The 21,520-nt window shown below is 48.0% G+C and overlaps 1 protein-coding gene across 1 annotated transcript in view; it reads right to left on the reverse strand.

Annotated features, from left to right (window-relative positions):
• RYR2 (ryanodine receptor 2) overlaps positions 1-21,520 on the reverse strand; it is a 3,481,211-nt gene that overhangs the window by 1,004,037 nt on the left and 2,455,654 nt on the right. The gene's annotated exons all lie outside the window — the stretch shown is intronic.

The following is a 21,520-nucleotide window of genomic DNA, read 5'->3' on the forward strand; positions in this document are numbered from 1 at the left end:
CTAATTTCCCCATCAGTCAAAGTCCTTAACAAATCAAGCACAAGATGATCTTCTCAAGCTTTTTATTTCACAACATTTCTCCAAAGCAAAGGTCCTAGCCACCAACACGTGTTTCGTCTCCATACTAACTGAACCATCTATATGGAGTCTATATGTAGTAATCATTTTGTGTTTTTATACTAAGCCGAATATTCATGATACAGAACAGCACCTGTATAAAAGAACCCCACTTTTATGAGAATGCAAGCAGAGAATGATTGATAAAACATACGCCTATAGAGGAATAAACACAGTTCTACTCGGCATACTTATAAACCAAATAGATCATCAATATTGTTAAAAGACAATCTCCACATTTATATTTTACATGCTCAATAATTTCATAATCCCATCCTAAACAGTGCATAACAGCATAACTTTCCATCAAGGAGGCCTCATAAGGCACTGTACTTCTGATTACAGTTCATATGTGGAAATCACAATACTGGTTACCTAGCTACCTGAGAAATACTGTAACTCATTATCAATATTGAGACCTCTATCTACTGCATGTAACTGCATTATCCAGCGTGCTTCCTTCTTTCTCAGTCTCAATTCTCGATTACCTCCTCTAGCTTCTGGCAGAACATTTTCAATTCCATGGAAGGAAAACGATGTGTTCACCTTGGGCCGAACATTCAAGCGCATGTAATGATGGTACCACTGAACAAACAGGGAGTCACTCTTTTTTAAAGGAGGTACAAAGGATAAGAATGAGGAATTCGAGACAAAGAGATCAGAGAGTGGTCACAGCAGGGCCACCAAGAGAGGAAAAAGGGGTGGAGGGAAGTGCAGAAGAAAGGGAACGATACCATACACGTTCTTGGAAAGCCAATCAAAAGAGATAGACACCAGTAATGGCATTCAGATCATTAACCTTTCCAGTAAGATTCTAACTAACGATATGTCAAATGTCCTTAAGAATGGTATGAACTTCTGTCCTACTACAAAATGTGATATCAATGATGTGAGAATTGATGTATACAAGTTTGTGAGGCAATTAAAGATGACACATTATTTTGCAATTAACATTGTTAATAAAGATCAAATTCCTGAAAAAGTGTGCAGTGATGTTACGATCCAAGATATACATGACACCAAAATGTTACTCTCTAGTGCAGAGAGTGAGAGTGACCCAATTACACTGCATCAAGTTTTGCAGGATCTGGATTGTTGTACTAATGAGAGCGAGAGTAGTGGGCTTAACGAAAAGTCTAGATGGACACCACAGCTCTCTAGTGGCAATAATATAGATGCCTTTTACATAAGTGTAAACAGGGAGTTAGATATCTTGGAAGAGAGACTGAAGGAGATCAAACCGTTCCATTATAAAAACAATTTGACATAGAATGAAAGGACTGCACTTAAGAATCTCTGGGACGACAACTCCCTCATTATCAAAGAGGTAGATAAGGGGGGAATGTTGTTCTAATGGATGAGGCTAAATATGATGCAGAAGTACTTAGCCAAATGAGTAACAAAGATTGGTATATTGAACTGCCTCATAATCCCATTTTTGATTACTAATACCATCAATGGTCATCTTAAAAGATGGCATACTGAGACCATTCTTAGTGATGAGGAGTATAAATAATTGACTATTGACAGGCATGCTTCCCGTGCCTTTACACCTTACCTAAGGTGCGTAAGGATGCTACGTCACCCCCGGTAGAACTATTGTATCGGGGATAGGGGGCTCTACCAAAAAACTGTCAGAGTTTGTTTTACAGCCATATGTAATGAATTTACCTTTGAATATAAAAGATACGAAACATGTCCTTAACATCCTAAATGACTTAATGCACAAGTTACTTACCTTCGGTAACGATATATCTGTAAAAAACAGTAGTTAATATTAGATTCCTTACCTTAGAATATCCCCAGGCGTCCGACTGGATCCGGAAACTTTTGCATAGCAGTACCCTTGCACGTCGGTAGGCGTCGTCTGCGGCTCCGCGTCTGTCGTCAGCGTTGTTCGCGCCGGGATGACCTCGCCGGAGTATTTAGACGCCGCCCTCGTGCGCTGACGTCAGTTCTTATACACAGCTTTTTCGGGCCAGAAACGAAGAGCCATGATAAAAAACAAAACTGGTGCCATGAAACTAGGGTCCTGAAAGGGGATGACCTTAACCCTATATATTGGTTCGCAGAACAGGGAGGATGGGTGGGGCGGTAAGGAATCTAATACTAACTACTGTTTCTTACAGATATATCGTTACCGAAGGTAAGTAACTTGTGCATCTGAAAGAAAAAGGTTAGTATTAGATTCCTTACCTTAGAATAGAACCCCAGCAATACCAACCCCGGTGGTGGGTCTGCGAACCAATAATCACACTAGAAAGTCCTGGAGGACGGAACGGCCAAAGAAGCCATCCCTCCGGACTTGGCTGTCCAGGCGGTAGTGTCTTGCGAACGTGTGCAGCGAGGCCCACGAAGCTGCCTGACAGATGTCCTGCAAGGGGACTCCCCGACCCAAGGTAGTAGTAGCCCGAGTGGAATGGGCCCCCAACCCAACAGGAGGCTCCTTCTTCGCCAAAGAGTAGCATGCCTTGATGCACAACCCGACCCACCGAGAGATGGTCAGTTTGTGCACCACCCGTCCCTTCCTAGCGCCCACGTAACCAACAAAGAGTTGGTCATCCACCCGGAAAATGGAGTGTGCGATCCACATAGTATGAAAGCGCACGTTTTGGGTCCACACGGTGGAGCCGCTCTTCCTCTTTAGAGGGATGCGGAGGCGGAAAGAAGGTGGGCAAGGTGATGGACTGCCCGATGTGGAAGGCTGTGACTACCTCGGGCAGGAAAGAGTGTCTTGTCAGCAACACAACCTTGTCGGGATGGACAGAAAGGAAAGGAGGCTTGGAGGAAAGAGCCAGGAGCTCACTCACTCTCCTGGCAGAGGTGATGGCAAACAGGAAAGCAGTCTTAAGCGTAAGAAGACGGAGAGGACAGTTATGAAGCGGCTCAAAAGGAGCGCACATCAGGTAAGTCAGAACCAGGTTCAAGTCCCACTGGGGCATCATGAAAGGAACAGGGGGGAACATATGAGTGATGCCCTTCAAGAACCTATTTACAATCGGGGACTTGAACAAAGAAGGCTGATCAGGTAGCCTTAAGAAGGCGGAAAGGGCAGAAAGGTAGCCCTTGATAGTACCAAGAGCAGAACCCTGCTGGGCAAGAGAAAGAAGGAAGAGGAGAACCTCAGAAAGGGTGGCAGAGAGTGGATCCACAGCCTTTGCTGTGCACCATGCCACAAATCTATTCCACCTGCAGGCGTATACCGACTTTGTGGAGGGACGCCTGGCTGCCAGAATCACATTACAAACTTCAGGAGGCAAGTCAAATGGCATCAACTGTCGCCGCTCAATCTCCAAGCATGGAGGTGGAGACTGGACAGGTTCGGGTGGAGGACCGTCCCTGGTGCTGCGACAGAAGGTCCTCCTGAAGAGGTAGACAAATCGGGGGATCGAAAGACATGTTGAGTAGATCGGGATACCAGTATCTTCGTGCCCAGTCCGGAGCCACAAGGATAACTTGGGCCCGGTCGCGTCTGATCTTCTTCAGCACTCTGGGCAGAAGTGGTATAGGTGGAAAGGCGTTTAACAGACTGCAGCTCCACTTGCCATGAAAAGCGTCTCCGAGCGAGTGACGTCTTGGAAATTCCAACGCGCAGAACTGATGACATTGCGCGTTCTCTTCTGTGGCGAATAGATCTAACCAATGCTCTCCCCTCTGCTGAAAGAGGCCTTGGGCCACGTCCGAGTTCAGACGCCATTAGTGATCCATCATGCACCGACGGATGAGTTCGTCCGCCCTGGCGTTCAGGGAACCCGCCAGGTGTTGAACCACCAGGGTCACGCCCTGATGTTCCAGCCACTGCCAGAGGCGCAGAGCCTCCTGGCATAGGGTCCACGGCCCCACCCCGCCCTGTTTGTTGCAGTACCACATGGCGGTGGTGTTGTCCGTGAACACCTGCACTACACTCCCCCGGACAGAGGGGAGGAATGCCTTCAGTGCAAGCCGGATCTCCCGCAGCTCCAGAAGGTTTATGTGGAGCCGGGACTCCGCCGGAGACCAGAGGCCTCTGATCTCCGCCTCTCCCATGTGGCCATCCCAGCCCTGGAGGGACGCGTCCGTCACAACTACGTGCTCTGGTTGGGGTAGGGAGAGGGATCTGCCACTGACCCAATCGCGGTCCGTGAGCCATCACTGCAACTGTCTTGCAGTACCCTCCGAGATCAAGACATGTTCGGACAAGTTGCCCTGATGCTGGGCCCACTGAAACTTCAGGTCTCACTGCAGAGCCCGCATCCGCCACCTAGCGTGAAGCACCAGAAGGATGCAGGAGGCTATCAGCCCCAGAAGCTGCAGCGTCAACCTGACCGAGACTCGGGATAACGGCTGAAAGATCGGAATCAGAGCCTGAATATCCCGAACCCGCTGTTCGAGAGGATAAACCCGAAACTGCGCCGAGTCTAGAACCGCTCCGATGAAGAGGAGCTTCTGAGAGGGACACAGGTGTGACTTCGGCACATTGATGGAGAACCCCAGCAGGTGCAGAAGGTCGGCCTTAGTCTGAAGGTGGCTGACGACTGTCTGGGGCGAGCCCGCCTTCAAAAACCAGTCGTCGAGGTAGGGGAAGACTGAAACCCCTAACCTGCGCAGATGAGCTGCGACCATCGCCATCACCTTCGTGAACACCCGTGGGGCGCTGGTAAGGCCGAAGGGGAGCACAGTAAACTGAAAGTGCTCGTGGCCAACCGTGAACCGCAGGTAACGCCGGTGGGCCGGCAGGACGGGGATATGAAAATAAGCTTCCTGCATGTCCAACGCTACCATCCAGTCTCCCGGATCCAGGGCAGCTAAGACCTGAGCCAGTGTTAGCATCTTGAACTTCTCCGTCCGGAGGAAGCCGCTGACGTTCCGCAGGTCCAAGATAGGGCGTTGGCCCCCTCTGCCCTTCTTGGGTACCAGAAAGTAGTGGGAGTAACAACCACACTGGCGTCACATGGGCCTGAAAGCTCGGACTAGGAGGGTTTTGAGGCGGATGCTGCAGGGGCAGGTGTGGACTGGCCTCGCCGTTGTCCCCGACTGCCGCCACGGCAGTTTCCACGTCCGCCACCACGCTGGATGGTAGTCTGCGGCCCGTGGCTGGCAGGGCGTGTGGGGGCACCCCTTCCTTGGCCACGAAAGGAGCGAAAAACAGCCGTTTGCTGGTGCGGGGCTGAGAGGCCCAAGGACTTGGCCGTCGCCCTGAAGTCCTTAAAGCCCTCAAGCGCATGGTCTGCCTTCTCGCCAAAGAGGCGATGGCCATCAAACAGCATGTCCATAAGGGTGTTCTGGACATCAGCCAAAAAGTTGGCGGACCTCAACCAGGCGTGGCAACGAATCGCCACCGTCGTTGCCATCGCTCTGCCCAGTGAGTCTGTGGTATCCAGCCCACACCAGATGGAATACCGCACTGCATCTCTACCCTCCGCAAGGGCTTGGGCGAGTTTAGTCCGGACCTCCTCCGGACATTGTGGCAGTACGTCCGCGACCGTGTCCTACGGAGAGTGGGTGTAATGGCCCAAGAGGCACGCAGTGTTGACTGACATCAACCCCAAACTCAGGGAGGAGAATACCTTTTCCCCATATTGCTCATACCTCTTGGATTCCCGATCAGGGGGAGCCGTCGGGATTGTGGTCTGGGAGTTAGAGGCCTGGATGACCAGGCTCTCGGGGTGGGGTGGGTGGACAGGAAGCAAGGGTCGCCCGGAACCGGGCAGCGGCGCCTGGCCACATTCCTATCTACACGCGGACCTGTAGCGGGCTTGAACCACATGCCCAGAAGAACGTCTGACAAGGCCTCATTAAAAGGCAGCAGAGGCTCGGCCGAGCTTGCCTGCAGTTTAAGGACCGCAGTGAGGAGGTTAGTCCTCACGGCCGCGACGGGGAGCTCAAAGCCCAAGGCCTTGGCAGCCCGCTTCAGCACCACACTATAGTCATCCCCCTCCTCCGTAGCCAAGGTAGGAGGGGAGACAAAACCAGTGTCGGGCGAAGTGTCCAGACCACTGGCCTCCCCAAGCTCACCTGTCCAGTCCTGAGAAGACTGGCACGTGCCAGAGGGTCCTCGGACCCCTCCCAATTCCCCTCGCCACCCATCTCCTGATACTCAGGGTCAAAGGATGGGGCCGGGTCATAGAAATAGAAATCTCCCATCGGCGTGGTGCCGCTCCGACGCCGGACCCGAATCGAGGGTAGGACCAGGGACGACATTATCCTGGGACAGCGCCGGAGGCAACACCCTGGGGGCCGGCGCTGGCAAGGTCGTAAGGTCTACCGGCGACGATCCGGAACTGGATCCAGCGGGGCCCTGCGGCGTCGGGACCGAAGTCGCCAGGCCCGAAGCACCTGACATCGCCGGGGCCGAAGCACCCGGCCCGCTGGGGGACCCAGTCAGGGCTGCCGGGCCCGAAGGCACCGCGGAACCCAACGGAGGAGCAAGCGACCTCATGGCTATGAGGAAGATGTTGTTCTCCTCCAGCGTCGCGTTCTGCCCAGGGACCGGCAGGTATGGAGCAGGCCGCAACGCCTGCTGGTCCGGCGGAGCCTCGGGGGCGGTGTCGCCCAAACCCCCGGCCACTTCGCTTCGAGGGTCGGGGGAGTCAGAAGAGCGATGACGACTCTTCGACTTCTTGTGCCTCTTACCTGAGGACTTCGAGCCCGAAGACTGGTGACGACTCCCGGAGCTATGATGACTCCGACCCCGCGAACGGTCCCTCGACCTCCTCGCGGACCGGGACCTCTAGCAGAGCGGGCTGACTGCCGGAGCTCAAGTCGCTTGCGGGACCGCTCCAGTCTAGCTTTGGACACCAGGGCCCGGCAGTCGGAGCAGGACTTGTCATCGTGGTCGGGGCCCAGACTGTGAAGGCACCGGTGATGGGGGTCGGTAACCGACATCAGTCGGTTGCAGTCGACGCAGGGTTTGAACCCGGGCATCCCTACCTGAACCGTCGGAGTTGAGAGACATCAAAAGATTATCAAAAAGGATCAAAAAAGTTAGTCAAAAATTGACTAAGGGTACAACTTTTTCCGGATCTGCGCTTGCTGGCGCAGAAAAAAGAACTGACGTCAGCGCGCAAGGGCGGCGTCTAAGTACTCCGGCGACGTCATCCCGGCGCCAACGATGCCGATGACTGACGCAGAGCCGCAGGGGACACCTACCGACACGCAAGGGTACTACTATGCAAAAGTTTACGGATCCAGTCTGACGCCAGGGGATATTCTAAGGTAAGGAATCTAATACTAACCTGTTTCTTTCAGATTTGGGAACCAGAAATGATGCTAGTAACAATGGACGTTGTTTCATTGTATACAATACAAATATAAGTCATGAGCATGTTTTCTTATTCACTGGTCGTTGGTATAAACAAACGTGTGGGACTGCCATGCGTTCCAGATTTGGGCCGTCCTTTGCCTGCCTCTTTATGGGGTGGCTGGAAAGGGTGCATATCTGGGGCCCTGGTGGGGCCCAATGGCAACAGTATATCCATTATTATGGAAGGTATATTGATGATCTACTGTTCATTTGGACAGGAGGGGAGGCGGAGCTTTTGAAATTGTTTGCACATCTGAATAACAATGCCTACAACATGTCGTTCATGATAAGTTATAGCCGTGAGAGCATAGTATTCTTAGATCTGGTACTATACATAAATCTGGGGAGGCTATGTAGTAAATTATATAGAAAGGACACCTCATGTAATGCAGTGCTGCATTCGGATAGTGCTCACCCGATATCACAAGTTAATGCAATTCCATTTGGAGAACTTTATAGAGCACGATGTAATTGCAGTGAAAAATATGACTTTATCCCTTGTGTGAGGGACATAGAAAATAGATTTTTAATGAGAGGCTATGGAAGAGAGGTGGTGACCAGGGCGAAAGATTAGAGTATTGAAACTGGCCAAGGGGGATACACTACATTCTAATAATAGCCTCAAGAAGGATCGAAAGAATCCCGTAAGAATGATAACCGGTTACCACTCATGGTCCTCAAAAGTTTATCAAATCTTGAAAAAATATTGGTTTATGCTCATGGCTGAACTGATGTTACAACCATATGTAGAAAATCATCCCCCAATCACATACCGTAGAGGAATGACAATCAGAAACATGGTTAGCCCTAGCTATCCTAGATTGCAGACATATAATCCGTAATGGTTACACACACTGAATATGGGATCTTTTAAGTGTGGTAACTGTAGTCTTTGTAGGTTAACTAGACATTAATTAAAGAGATTTAACTATAATGGCTCTAAGACTTTTTAAATAACTACCCACATAGACTGCAACACTACTTATGTTGTATATGCAGTCCTCTGCAAATGTGAAAAAGTGGGCGTTGGGAGTACTATTAGGAAACTCAAGGAACGTTTTGCCAAACACTTCAGGGCTCTGAAGAATAGGGACACCAGATATCCCATAGTATTACATGCGCTTGAATGTTCGGCACATGGTGAACACTTATCGTTTTCCTTCCATGGAATTGAAAATGTTCTGCCAGAAGCTAGAGGAGGTAATCAAGAATTGAGACTGAGAAAGAAGGAAGCACGCTGGATAATGCAGTTACATGCAGTAGATAGAGGTCTCAATATTGATAATGAGTTACAGTATTTCTTAGGTAGCTAGGTAACCAGTATTGAGATTTCCACATATGAACTGTAATCAGAAGTACAGTGCTTTTATGATGCCTCCTTGATGGAATGTTATGCTGTTATGCACTGTGTAGGATGGGATTATGAAATTATTGAGAATATGAAATATAAATGTGGAGATTGTCTTTTAACAACATTGATGATCTTATTTGGTTTATAACTATGCCGAGTAGAACTGTGTTTATTCCTCTATAGACGTATGTTTTATCACTCATGTTTAACTATAGTTAATTCTCTGCTCGCATTCTCATAAAAGTGGGGTTCTTTTATACAGGTGCTGTTCTGTATCATGAATATTCGACTTGTTATAAAAACACAAAATGATTAGTACATATGGACTCCATATAGATGGTTCCGTTAGTATGGAGACGAAACACGTGTTCGCGGCTAGGACCTTTGCTTTGGAGAAGTGTTGTGAAATAAAAAGAAGATTGAGAAGATCATCTTGTGCTTGATTTGTTAAGGACTTTGACTGATGGGAAAATGAGCTCAGGATATATTGCTTGTTTGGTTTAAATGGTATGCTTTTCTATACTATCTGGTAAACGGTGGATGGCCGTTGCCTTATCCTTTGAGCTACAGATATTTGGATTGGTTTTACTGTTTCACAACTGTGCGCAATTGTCACTCAGCCATCCTTTCTGTGTAGTATTGTTAATTTTGGGTGTGCTGCAGGTTGTGTTTTGGCCTTTGGTCAATTACATTGTTAAATATGTGCTCAAGAAATGAAGGAGGTAAAGTGGCAGACAAACTGTTCAAAAGTTTGAATGCAGGTGCATCGGTTAATAAGGCAGTTGCACAGGGTACAAAAAGGGCAAAATGAAGGCCTCAAGTTACAATTTATCAGACTAGAGAGATTTAATAAAGTTGAAATCAGTAAGTGGTGAGATGGTGCTACTTTAAAAGAATACCAAAGATTAGATAGGATCCCTCAGGGCCTTAGGTCCCAACTATTCCCCACTTATGTTGATCTGGGAAAAGGAACTAATTGGCAACTCTATGAGACTTATGAATCTCTTGATAGAGAATTGAGAGAGGAATGTTTTGAAAATTATAACGGAAGTAGATTCACTGGAGAAGGAAATAGCGGACCTGAAAATAACGGGGGGAACGAAGAAGAACTATGAGAAACTAAAGGGGAGAAATATGAGGATGATATTAGGCAGAGAAAGGCACGTAAACTGAAACGTGATGAGCAGGATTCACACCAATGGCAGAGTCTTTACTTTTGCCAAACGGTTTGATGCTCTAATTAAACAAGACACGCATTCTGGAGATAAAAAGGTAGCATCTATCAGCAGTATTAACACAGCCTCATCCAGTAATATATCCAGCAGTGGGGATAAAGGGGTTATTGCTGGTACCACTGAACAAACAAGGAGTCACTCTTTTTTAAAGGAGGTACAAAGGATAAGAATGGGGAATTCGAGACAAAGAAATCAGAGACTGGACACAGCAGGGCCACCAAGAGAGGAAAAAGGGGTGGACGGAAGTGCAGAAGAAAGGGAACGATACCATACGCGTTCTTGGAAAGCCAATCAAATGAGATAGACACCATTAATGGCATTCAGATCATTAACCTTTCCAGTAAGATTCTAACTAACGATATGTCAAATGTCCTTTAAGAAAGGTATGAACTTCAGTCCTACTACAAAATGTGATATCAATGATGTGAGTCTTGATGTATACAAGTTTGTGAGGCAAATAAAGATTAAAACATTTTTTGCAATTAACATTGTTAATAAAGATCAAATTCCTGAAAACGTGTGCAGTGATGTTACAATCCAAGATATACATGACACCAAAATGTTACTCTCTATTGCAGAGAGTGAAAGTGACCCAATTACACTGCATCAAGTTTTGCAGGATCAGGCTTGATGTACTAATGAGAGCGAGAGCATTGGGCTTAAAGAAAAGTCTAGGTGGACACCACAGCTCTCTAGTGGCAATAATATGAATGCCATTTACAACTGTAAACAGGGAGCTAGATATCTTGGAAGAGAGACTGAAGGAGATCAAACCGTCTCCTTTTAAAAACAATTTGACATACAATGAAAGGACTCCACTTAAGACTCTCGGGGAAGACAACTCCCTCATTATCAAAGAGGCAGATAAGGGGGGAATGTTGTTCTAATGGATAAGGCTAAATATGATGCAGAAGTACTTAGCCAATTGAGTAACAGAGATTGGTATATTGAACTGCCTCATAATCCCATTTTTAATATTACTAATAACATCAATGGTCATCTTAAAAGATGGCATACTGAGACCATCCTTAGTGATAAGGAGTATAAATACGTGACTATTGACAGGCCACGCTTCGCGTGCCTTTACACCTTACCTAATGTGCATAAGGATGCTATGTCACCCCGGTAGACCTATTGTATCGGGGATAGGGGGCCCAACCGAAAAACTGTCAGAGTTTGTTGACATATTTTTAAAGCCATATGTAATGAATTTACCTTTGAATATAAAGGATACCAAACATGTCCTTAACATTTTAAATGACTTAATTTGAGAACCAGAAATGATGCTAGTAACAATGGACGTCGTTTTATTATATACAAATACAAGTCATGAGCATGGCTTAGATGCCTTAAGATACTTCCTTTACAAATGGCCAGTTGAATTGTTGGACCATACTGAAATGCTCTTGACAATGTCCAGACTAATACTTGAATTTAATGTTTTTTTATTCAATGGTCGTTGGTATAAACAAACGTGTGGGACTGCCATGGGTTCCAGAATTGCGCCGTTCTCTGCCTGCCTCTTTATGGGGTGGCTGGAAAGGGTGCAGATCTAGGGCCCTGGTGGGGCCCAATGGCAACAGTATTTCCAATATTATGGAAGGTACATTGATGATCTACTGTTCATTTGGACCGGTGGGGAGGCTGAGCTTTTGAAATTGTTTGCACATCTGAATAACAATGCCTACAACATGTCCTTCACGATAAGTTATAGCCGTGAGAGCATAGTATTCTTAGATCTGGTACTATACATAAATCAGGGGAGGCTATGCATGTTTTTCTGCTCTTTGTACACTGCATTTGTATTCTATACCACATAATGTTAAGCGCTCTGATACCCATGGGTCACGTACGCGCTATATAAAACTGTTAATAAATAAATAAATAAAGAATGCAATTCCGTTTGGAGAACTTTATAGAGCGCAACATAATTGCAGGGAAGTATCTGACTTTATCCCTTGTGTGAGGGACATAGAAAATAGTTTTTTAACGAGAGGCTATGGAAGAGAGGTGGTGACCAGGGCTAAAGATTGCGTATTGAAACTGGCCGGGGGGTATACACTACATTCTAATATTAGCCTCAAGAAGGATCAAAAGAATTCTGTAAGAATGATTACCGGTTACCACCCCTGGTCCTCAAAAGTTTATCAAATCTTGACAAAATATTGGTTCATGCTCACGGCTGATCCTATGTTACAACCATATGTAGAAAATCATCCCTCAATCACATACCGTAGAGGAATGACAATCAGAAACATGGTTAGCCCTACCTTTCCTAGATAGCAGACATACAATACGTCATGGTTACAAACACTGTATAAGGGATCTTTTAAGTGTAGACTTTGTAGGTTAACTAGATATGGATTAAAGCTCTTTCCCTATAATTGCTCTAAGACTTTTCAGATAACTACCCATATAGACTGCAACACTACATATGTTGTATATGCAGTCCTCTGCAAATGTGAAAACGTGTACCTTCATGCACAAAAACAATCCTGAGAGGATTTTTCCTCTTCCCATGTGTGCTGCAAAATACAGCACACATAGAAAGCAGAAAAAGCGAGGAGAAATAAAGATATTTCTTGTTGTTATACCTCTCCCAGATGGTGTACCTTTTTGTCGCATTCCCAGGTTTACCAGTTCTTGTAAATCTGGTAATGAGTCAAAATCTATGGATGTTGCATGGAACACACATGCAACAAATAAATCACAAATTATCTCTAGAACAGAGATCAAGAGCCTAGCTGTAAGCAGTCCTATCCACAACTCTCAATGGGGTTGGAATAGTGTATCATATGAGAGAAAAGGAGAAATTGCTCTTTTTCTTAGTGTCCCCTCACTCACCAGGGTTGCCCCTTGGTGACATGCTTCATCATGGGGGTCCTCCCAGCCCTCTACGGACTGGGGCGTGCTACGACTCACGAGTTACGCAGGAGCACTTAATACTGACTATGTGTGGTGCAAAGGTAGTGATGTGATGGAGTGGAATATGTGAATTTGTTAAAAAACACATGCCTAGAAAGCTATAAACAATTTTATTCTGGCTTCTAGGTGGTACTGTTTAAAAACGGGGTAGAACGATAGGATGCCCAAATGTCAATATACTCAGGTGTACCTATCCATTCCTATCTGTCGACTAGTTTCGTGCATCCCCCTAGCACTTCCTCAGGACTACACAGGGACCAGCCCTGTGTTCGCCAGTCCTAGTAGAAGCTCCAATGGGCTAGTGAAAGAAAACAAAGATTAAATAATGCTGCAAAGAATTAAGCATGCATTTGGTACCTACGTAAAAAAAATTATAGTCACGTGGTTCATGATAAAGGGGCTAGCTGTGCCCCATGGCCTCGAAAGGGTTAGGTATCCAATCTAATTGGTATGAAGACACCTTGTGATACTACACCTAATCGGTACCTTTCGGCCCGGAGAGGTACCGAATCTTTGTTTTCTTTCACTAGCCCATTGGAGCTTCCAACGCCGTGTGTTAGACCGCCAGAAGGAGTTGGCTGAACAGGTGCGGGTGGGGTTTGACCTCATGGCAGCCAAACTAGATGCCATACGTGTGTGTCTAAGTCCCATAAGGGACCACATACACACCCTAACGGACACCCACAGTCCGCCCCATGCCATTCAACAATCCATGGCTCGCGTCGCTGGAGTCATGACTTGGAGACAACAACAACTGTCTAGTCAGAGTGGCCAAAGCGATGTCATCCGTGATTTGGGAAGCATAAGGAGGGTCCTGGAGAACATGGAGCTGATGCAGGCATAAAGAATGGCTACCACAGCTGCACAAGAGAAACTGCAGATGGGATCTTCCATGTCCAGCAGATCCTCATCATGGGAGTGATACCACAAGACATTGCGCAGATGAATACTGCTGCTACTTCTACATCCACATCTCCAGCCCTTTATGTGTCAGTGTCACACAGTGCTGCAGACCAAACACCACCACCCACATGTGAGGCACATGAAACGTCAGAGGACGAAGATGATGATGAATCTGCCTTAGTGGTAAGAAGGAAGCAGTAGCACTCATTTCCGCCATATGGCTTGTTTCTGCTTGGTTCTGCCCTCTGCATCATGCCCTGGAATAACACCTTCCACTGTCCCCCGAAACACTCTGCGACACTAACCTTGGACCTCGACATGGACTGCCATATTTTGTGTTTGCTTAACAATGACACAGCAATCAGCCTGTGGACTGGACTCTTCCCCTTCCGAGTAACTTGTCAATCCCTAAAGTAGTCTGGCTGGCCCTCTACGGGGCAACATTGTAAAGTGTTGTCTGCATGGTCCAGTCCTAAGACACTCCACTGAATGTGAACAATTCATACTAATACACACAGAAGTGTCATGTCTATGATTAATCAAGTATGAAAGCATGGACGAATGTAGGGGCAGTGATTACCCCTTACGTCCATGTTGCTCATGTTGTGGGACTTGAGTCACAGGGTGCATACCTGCATTAAGGAGGTACATATTTGAGCCCAAAAGAAGGCCGGTGATCAATTGTAGGTCACAAGTGACAGCCTATCCATAATGATTTGTGACATATGTGAAAATGCTGATGAGTGGGATTCTGTACTATCTTTGACACACAGAAATGGCATTTTGAATACTTGGATGCCTAAACAGCCTCTCTGTACAGAGGTGACACAACCACCATCTATTTGCAAATTATGAGATTGTTAGCACTACATGTTGCACTTACACTTGTCTGAGTGATGTGCTTGTACTGAGGAGTGAGATGCACTCAGGGAATGTGTGTTGGAATGAATTTATTTGCACATGCTGTGCCTGTGGTCATTTTGTACTGTGCCATGATTGCCAAAGACTGTGACAATGTGACGTGCTCATGTGAAGAAATTGTCAATAATGGGGTTCCTACGGGCTATTCCTACTGCAGCTGCAGTGGAGTGTGGTCCACCTGCCTCACATTCCTCATCATCATCCGGTGCATTTGGCATTTGTATCCATGGTGCGTTGGTGCGTACACATATGTTGTGCAAAACATAACATGCAACAACCATCTTGCACACAACGTCTGGGCTGTACAGGAGCCTTCCACCTGTGATATTCAGGCACCTGAAACATGACTTCAACATGCCAAATGTGCGTTCCATGATGCCCCTGGTGTGTTTGTGGGCTGCATTGTGCTGCCTCTGTGCCTGTGTATTCCGGGCTCGGAGGGGTGCCATCATCCAAGGGCAGAGTGCATATCCTTGGTCACCTGAGACAGTGCAGAGAGACATGAGTCAATAGTTGGTTCTCCATGATGTGTTGACAGGCTCACTGGTTCATCGGGGTGTGATATGTGTGACTTAGTGATTCCTGTTTGACATGTACTGCTTCTAGCAAATGAGCTGTATCAATTTGTATTACATAGTCTCACTGCTGCTCCTCCCTCCCCCTGAGCCTATTTACTATTGTGTGCAGCACAGTTGCATCACTTGCACTCCTACGGCACACCATTGTCATGCCTGTCTGCACATGTCCACAAGCCTGACAACGACACTGTGATGTTGTGCATTGAAGGTGGGCGGCCACATGTGTGAAGGCCTATGGAAAGGATAGGGCGGACACAGATGTAGAGTTCATGGCTGGCTGAACTTGTGATGCGGTTGAGAGTAGACCTTTCTTTTATGCTGCGGTAATAGCGACACACACAAAAGTTGGCATGTATGGTCCCTGACCCGAGCGGGCTTGCACTCCCTCATTTACCCCATTGGCCAAGCCCGCACTCTGGGTGCATTCTACATTGCAAAATTGTCCATTGCAGGACGGGTGACGCAGACACTACAACAGAGACACAAGCATTAGTTTCTTCCTTGGCAAGGGCAAAATGTAACCATGCTCAGAGCCCCGGGTTGATGAACCTCACCCCTATGCTGGACTGTCGTACGCCAGTCCACTCCGCTTACAGGGGGCTATGACACAGCTACATGTCCCAAGTCTACCCCACTGCCTGAGGTGATATGGTTGCGTCCTCTGTACACTGCACAATTTTATGTGGTAGGGCCCGGGGCCCTCATGCATACATAATGACAACATGGACAAAGTTATATAGTTTGTGGAACTGGCTACGTAGCCTGTTCCACCTTTTATTGCCAGAGTCACATGTCCAGTGACACCTGTGCTGGATGTGTGTGGGGTGAGTGTAAGCCAGCCCCTAGGGAGCCGTTTGTGCTGGCAACAACTACAACAGTGACCAGGCAATCAAAAGTTCAAACAGCAAGGGTCCATGACTTGAGCTGAACAGAGTTAGTGGCCCCGGATGCACTACGGCCGACACAGGCACACCGCCGTGGGACGGTGACTTGCGGTGCACTGAGGTACATCCACAAGAGCTGAGTGGGTCCTCGTCGAAGACGTCCACAGTGAATGTTGTTTTGGGGGACAGTGGAAGGTACTCTTCCAGGACATGATGCAGAGGGCAGAACCAAGCAGAAACAGACAATATGGAGGAGATTAATGCTACCAACTCATTCTTAACACCAAGTCAGTATCATCTACATGATGATAAAGACAACCCACAGGCCATCTACTCAGATGCCTCCAAAGTTCAACCAGTGAGTGTCCATGAATTTCGGGGCCCAGAGTTAGTGGCACGAGAGCTGAAAGGGGATGCAGTCTGCGATGAGGCCTGTACAATGATATAAACTCTGCCATAAAACAATCCAGACTCCGTTCCAAAGGTGTGACCTACTTGACCGCAGTGTAGGCCGAAAGCAGTAGTCAGCAAGAGTCCACAGATATGGGTTGCCGGAATGCTATGCACAGAGTTGGTGGTACCACATCGAAGGGAGTACAGTGATATCAAACATCCCATTAACATATAAACTCGGCCATCATGATATCAAGACTCAGTTCCAAATGTGTGACCTACTAGACCGCAGTGTAGGCCGGAGGCGCGATGGGGTACGTCAACGAGCTAGGAGTGCTGGGGGCCTGTGTCGCGGAGGCCAGCGATGGTCTGAGAAGGCTGCCAAGGTCACTTGCCTCGGGCTTGGAGCTTGCACCAGCTCATGGTGGGCCCTCTTTGATGCACGCCAGTGTTGGCAGGTGAGCAGTGAGGCCTGGTTGCACAGGGGCGGGCAAGACAGGTCTGGGGACCAGCGGCCTGGGGTGCAGCAGGTGCACAGGATTGCAGGCAACACCGCTCATGGCATCGGCCTCGTGGTGGGTTGAGAGGTGCCGCCCTGGCAGACACGTTGTCCATGCCAGAAGAGAACCATGCCCAGAGCTATGTACTTTTTATTTACACCCCTACTCTAGCCTGGCGTACGCCAGGTCAGCCCACGAATTGGATTGTCACGCTACCGCTGCCGCTTCTGAATTACTGCTGCACTTTTAAATATTGTCGGAGCACTTTGCTCCTTTTTAAAATTGGACATGCTGTGTTGTGAATTTCTTTTCATGAATCGGAACTGGTGGTAACCTCATTTTTAATTTTATCCTCCTTACTCCCCCAATGTTTGCATTGCCTGCACATTAAAAGAAATTAACACGACTCACCACTTGGGTGAATTTCGCGCCGCCTCACTCCCGACCGCCATCTTGGGTGTGGGATCAGAGACGCTCCCAAGACGCCTCTGGGGGTAGCGCTCTAGTCTTTCCGTGTGCTCTTTGGCAAATACTATTTAGGGGACTAGTTGGCTGCGCGCGGACAACGAATTGGATTGTCACGCTGCCGCTTCTGAATTACTGCTGCACTTTTAAAGATTGTCGGAGCACTTTGCTCCTTTTTAAAATTGGACTTGTTGTGTTGTGAATTTCTTTTCATAAATCGGAACTGGTGGTAACCTCATTTTTAATTTCATCCTCCTTACTCCACCCATGTTCGCATTGCCTGCACATTAAAAGAAATTAACACGACTCACCACTTGGGTGAATTTCGCGCCGCCTCTCTCCCGACCGCCATCTTGGGTGTGGGCTCAGAGACGCTCCCAAGACGCCTCTGGGGGTAGCGCTCTAGTCTTTCTGTGTGCTCTTTGCCATACACCATTTAAAGGACTAGAATGCAAGCGCGCAGCGCACGCGCGCAGCGGCGTGCCAGAGGAAAGCCCGTCTGCGCCCGTCCGCGCCAGGACGGGCCCAGGGGCCAGTACCCGTCGTCTGCCTCATATATACTCTATGGATACCCTTCGGGCTCTTAGGACAGGTAATACGGGGCTAGACACTACAATACTAGCCAAGCTCCGGGAAGAAGCTTTGCTGCAGGGAGAAGGCGAACCCAGACGATCTAGGAGTTCGCCACACCCCCTTAGGTCCCGAGGGCTAAAAATAGCGACGCTGAACACGCGTTCCTTGCAAAAGCACCATTTGGAGGTCTTTTCACTCCTTGCTGATGGCGAGATTGATATCCTTGCCCTTACGGAGACCTGGCTAGGTTCTTCATCTACGCCGGACATACTGGCGGCATTGCCGCCCGATTTTGACGCACTTTGGTATAATCGCCCCAATGACTGTCGAGGGGGGGGGGGGGGGTGGCATTTTATTTTAAAAAAGTCTCAAGATGACACAGGTCATAGCTGAAAACTGTGACTGTGCGGAGCTCCTGGGGATAAAAATCTCCCTTAAATGCTCCTGTATTATGTTGCTGGTAGTGTAACGCCCACCACAGAGCTCGCCAGATTTTAATGACGCCTTCCTGGAGCTCTTGACGGATTTGGGCTCCAGATATAAATCCCTTATGGTGGTAGGGGACTTCAACTACCACTGGGATAAGGTACCTAGAGACTTCACAGGGTTAGAGTTCAAAAATAATCTTTCCTCGCTTAACTTACATCAACTAGTAGTGGGACCTACGCATGTGAAGGGCCATACACTAGACGTAATTTGGTCCTCCATATCCCAGACAGAAATAATTGAGGTTAGTCCCTGTACATGGTAAGACCATTTCCTGATCAAGTGCTGGGCTCCAGGAGACCCCTCACCTGCAGTGTACAGTCAATTGTGGAGAAAGGTCCGGTCTTGGAAGATGATAGAGGCAGACTCTTTACATTCCACGCTGCTTTCCACTCCCATTCCTAAGATGGGAGGGAGGGAGACGAACCTAGACTCCGATACTACTGCCCTTATGGCCTGGATCCGTGCTGCTCTGGACAAATTGGCCCCTGAGCGGCTGGAGAAGACCAGAGCAAAAGGAAAGGGAGCACCGTGGTTTGATGCCACGCTCAGGGAAAAGAAACAAGCCCTCCGTGAGGCAGAAAGAAGGTGGAGACTCAGCTACAGCCCAGTGGAGTCAGAAACCTATAAAATGCTTCTCTCAACATACAAGGTGGATATCCTGTGGAGGAAGTCAGCCTTCTATGAGAATAGAATTAGAGGGGCCACGAACAAACAAAGGGAGACCTTTGCGATCCTAAGGGAATTAACGCAGCTGGATGGGAAGATTCCTGCTAGTGACCAACCCGACTGTGACACCTTTCAGAGGTTCTTTCTTCAGAAAGTACAGGACATTATCAGGTATATCACGGAGATCCCAGTTGAACCTCTGCTGTCATCTTGCCCTGCTAGTCAGGCATCGATAGGGACGTTGAACAGTTTCCCATGTATTGACTAGGAGAGCTTGGCTGTGCTTGTCAGCCAAGGCAAGTCAGGTTCCAGCACGGATCCATGCCCCCCGAGAATCTTTCAAATGGCCCTGCCTGGTATTCAAACTCAGTTGTTGAGCCTACTGAACGATTCATTAGAGGCGGGCTATCTCCCAGTCCAGCTGAAGGAAGCTAGGGTCTCTCCACTCCTAAAGAAAGCAGGAGCAGACACCAAGGCTCTAAAGAACTATAGGTCTATCTCGCAACTGCCATTTCTGGGCAAAATCCTGGAAAAACATGCTCTGAACACACTGGCTAGCTACCTGGAGGAACATGGTTTACTCCATGCCAGGCAGGCGGGCTTTTGGCCCCAACACAGCACAGAACTAGTAATGGCCACTGTTACTGATGAGCTGAGAATCAGGGCGGACAATAAACAACCTTGTGTCCTGATTCTATTGGACTTGTCAGCAGCATTCGATACGGTCAGCCATACCATCTTGCTGGACCGTATTGCAAAGCTGGGAATAACAGGACAAGCGCTCAAGTGGCTTGAATCTTTTCTGACGGGTTGAACCCAGAGGGTGCAGCTGAGAGACCAGTTACCTGAGGCAAGTGATGTGACCTGGGGTGTACCCCAGAGGTCCGCACTTTCTCCCTTGCTCTTTAATATTTTCTTACAACCCCTGGTGGAGGAGTTAACCCCTTCGATGCTCATGACGAGCTCAGCTCGTCATGAGGCACAGTGGAGCTGTGCTGATGACGAGCTGAGCTCGTCATGAACAATGGGCTTTCCAACAATTCAGCACCGGAGGAAAATATCAATAGCAGCGAAGGTGTTAATGCATAGGAATTGTCAAATTTTTAACTATGCTGACGATACCCAGCTATTGGTCCAGCTGGAAGATACAAGGGAAGCACAGGAATCGGTAAGGAATTTGCTCCAATTCACTGTAAATTGGATGACCAATAACCTTCTGAAAGTTAACGCTGAAAAACAGAGGCGCTGGTCATCACAAACCGAGTCAATCCCTGGTGCGATCTGTTCTGGCCGCCAGAACTAGGTACAACACCTATTCCTGGTAGGGTGGTAAAAAGCCTGGGGCTAAAGATTGATGCAGACCTTTCCTTGGCCCCTCAAGTCTCGGCGGTAGTGGGGTCCTGCACGGGGTGCTGAGGCAACTGCGAAAGTTAGCACCTATTCTATCAGCCCCCACTCTGCAGTCCATTGTGTCTGCCACAGTCATCTCAAGGTTGGATTATGGAAATGCTTTATACCTTGGCCTGCCACAGAAATTGTTGAGGAAACTACAGGTGGTGCAGAACGATGCGGCCAGGCTGGTCTATTCCCTACCTAGGAACCCGCATGCAACCCCACTTCTCCGGAAGCTGCACTGGCTGCCTGTTAAGTTCAGAGTGCAGTTTAAGTGTCTTTGCATGGCTCACAAGGCAATCTTCGGCAAAGCCCCAGAATACATTAAACAGCGCCTGAGGAAGTGCATTCCAGGCAAAACCTTGCGTTCGGGTAAGGCCTCCAATCTGATTCAACCCAGATTTAAGTTAAAATCTAAAGGGGGCAGGGCTCTTTCTGTACTTCTCCCGCAGTTGTGGAACGAGTTACCGGCCAGCCTGAAGGAAGACTCGCAGCTACTGTCCTTCAGGAAGAACTTGAAGACTCAACTGTTTAAAAAGTCAACATCTTCGCCCTAACTGGGGCGGACGGCAGAGTGATCTAGGAGACAGCAGGTTATGTTCCTTTTCTGTGTGAGCGCTTAGAGACCGGCGGTGATAGGTGCTATACAAAAACACTATAACATAACATAACATAACACTCCGCTCACGCTTACGGGGGGGACATAACAAGCTACATTTCCACAATATTCCCCACTGGCTGAGGTAACATGGTTGCGTCCACTGTCCACTACACTCCAAACACCAGCAGTGTATGTCCACATGGATATGTCTGTGGTCTGCATACTGCAGTCTGGCCAGCACATCC

This window comes from Lissotriton vulgaris, chromosome 6 (genome assembly GCF_964263255.1).
Source record: "Lissotriton vulgaris chromosome 6, aLisVul1.2, whole genome shotgun sequence".
NCBI classification, from domain to species: Eukaryota; Metazoa; Chordata; class Amphibia; order Caudata; family Salamandridae; genus Lissotriton; species Lissotriton vulgaris.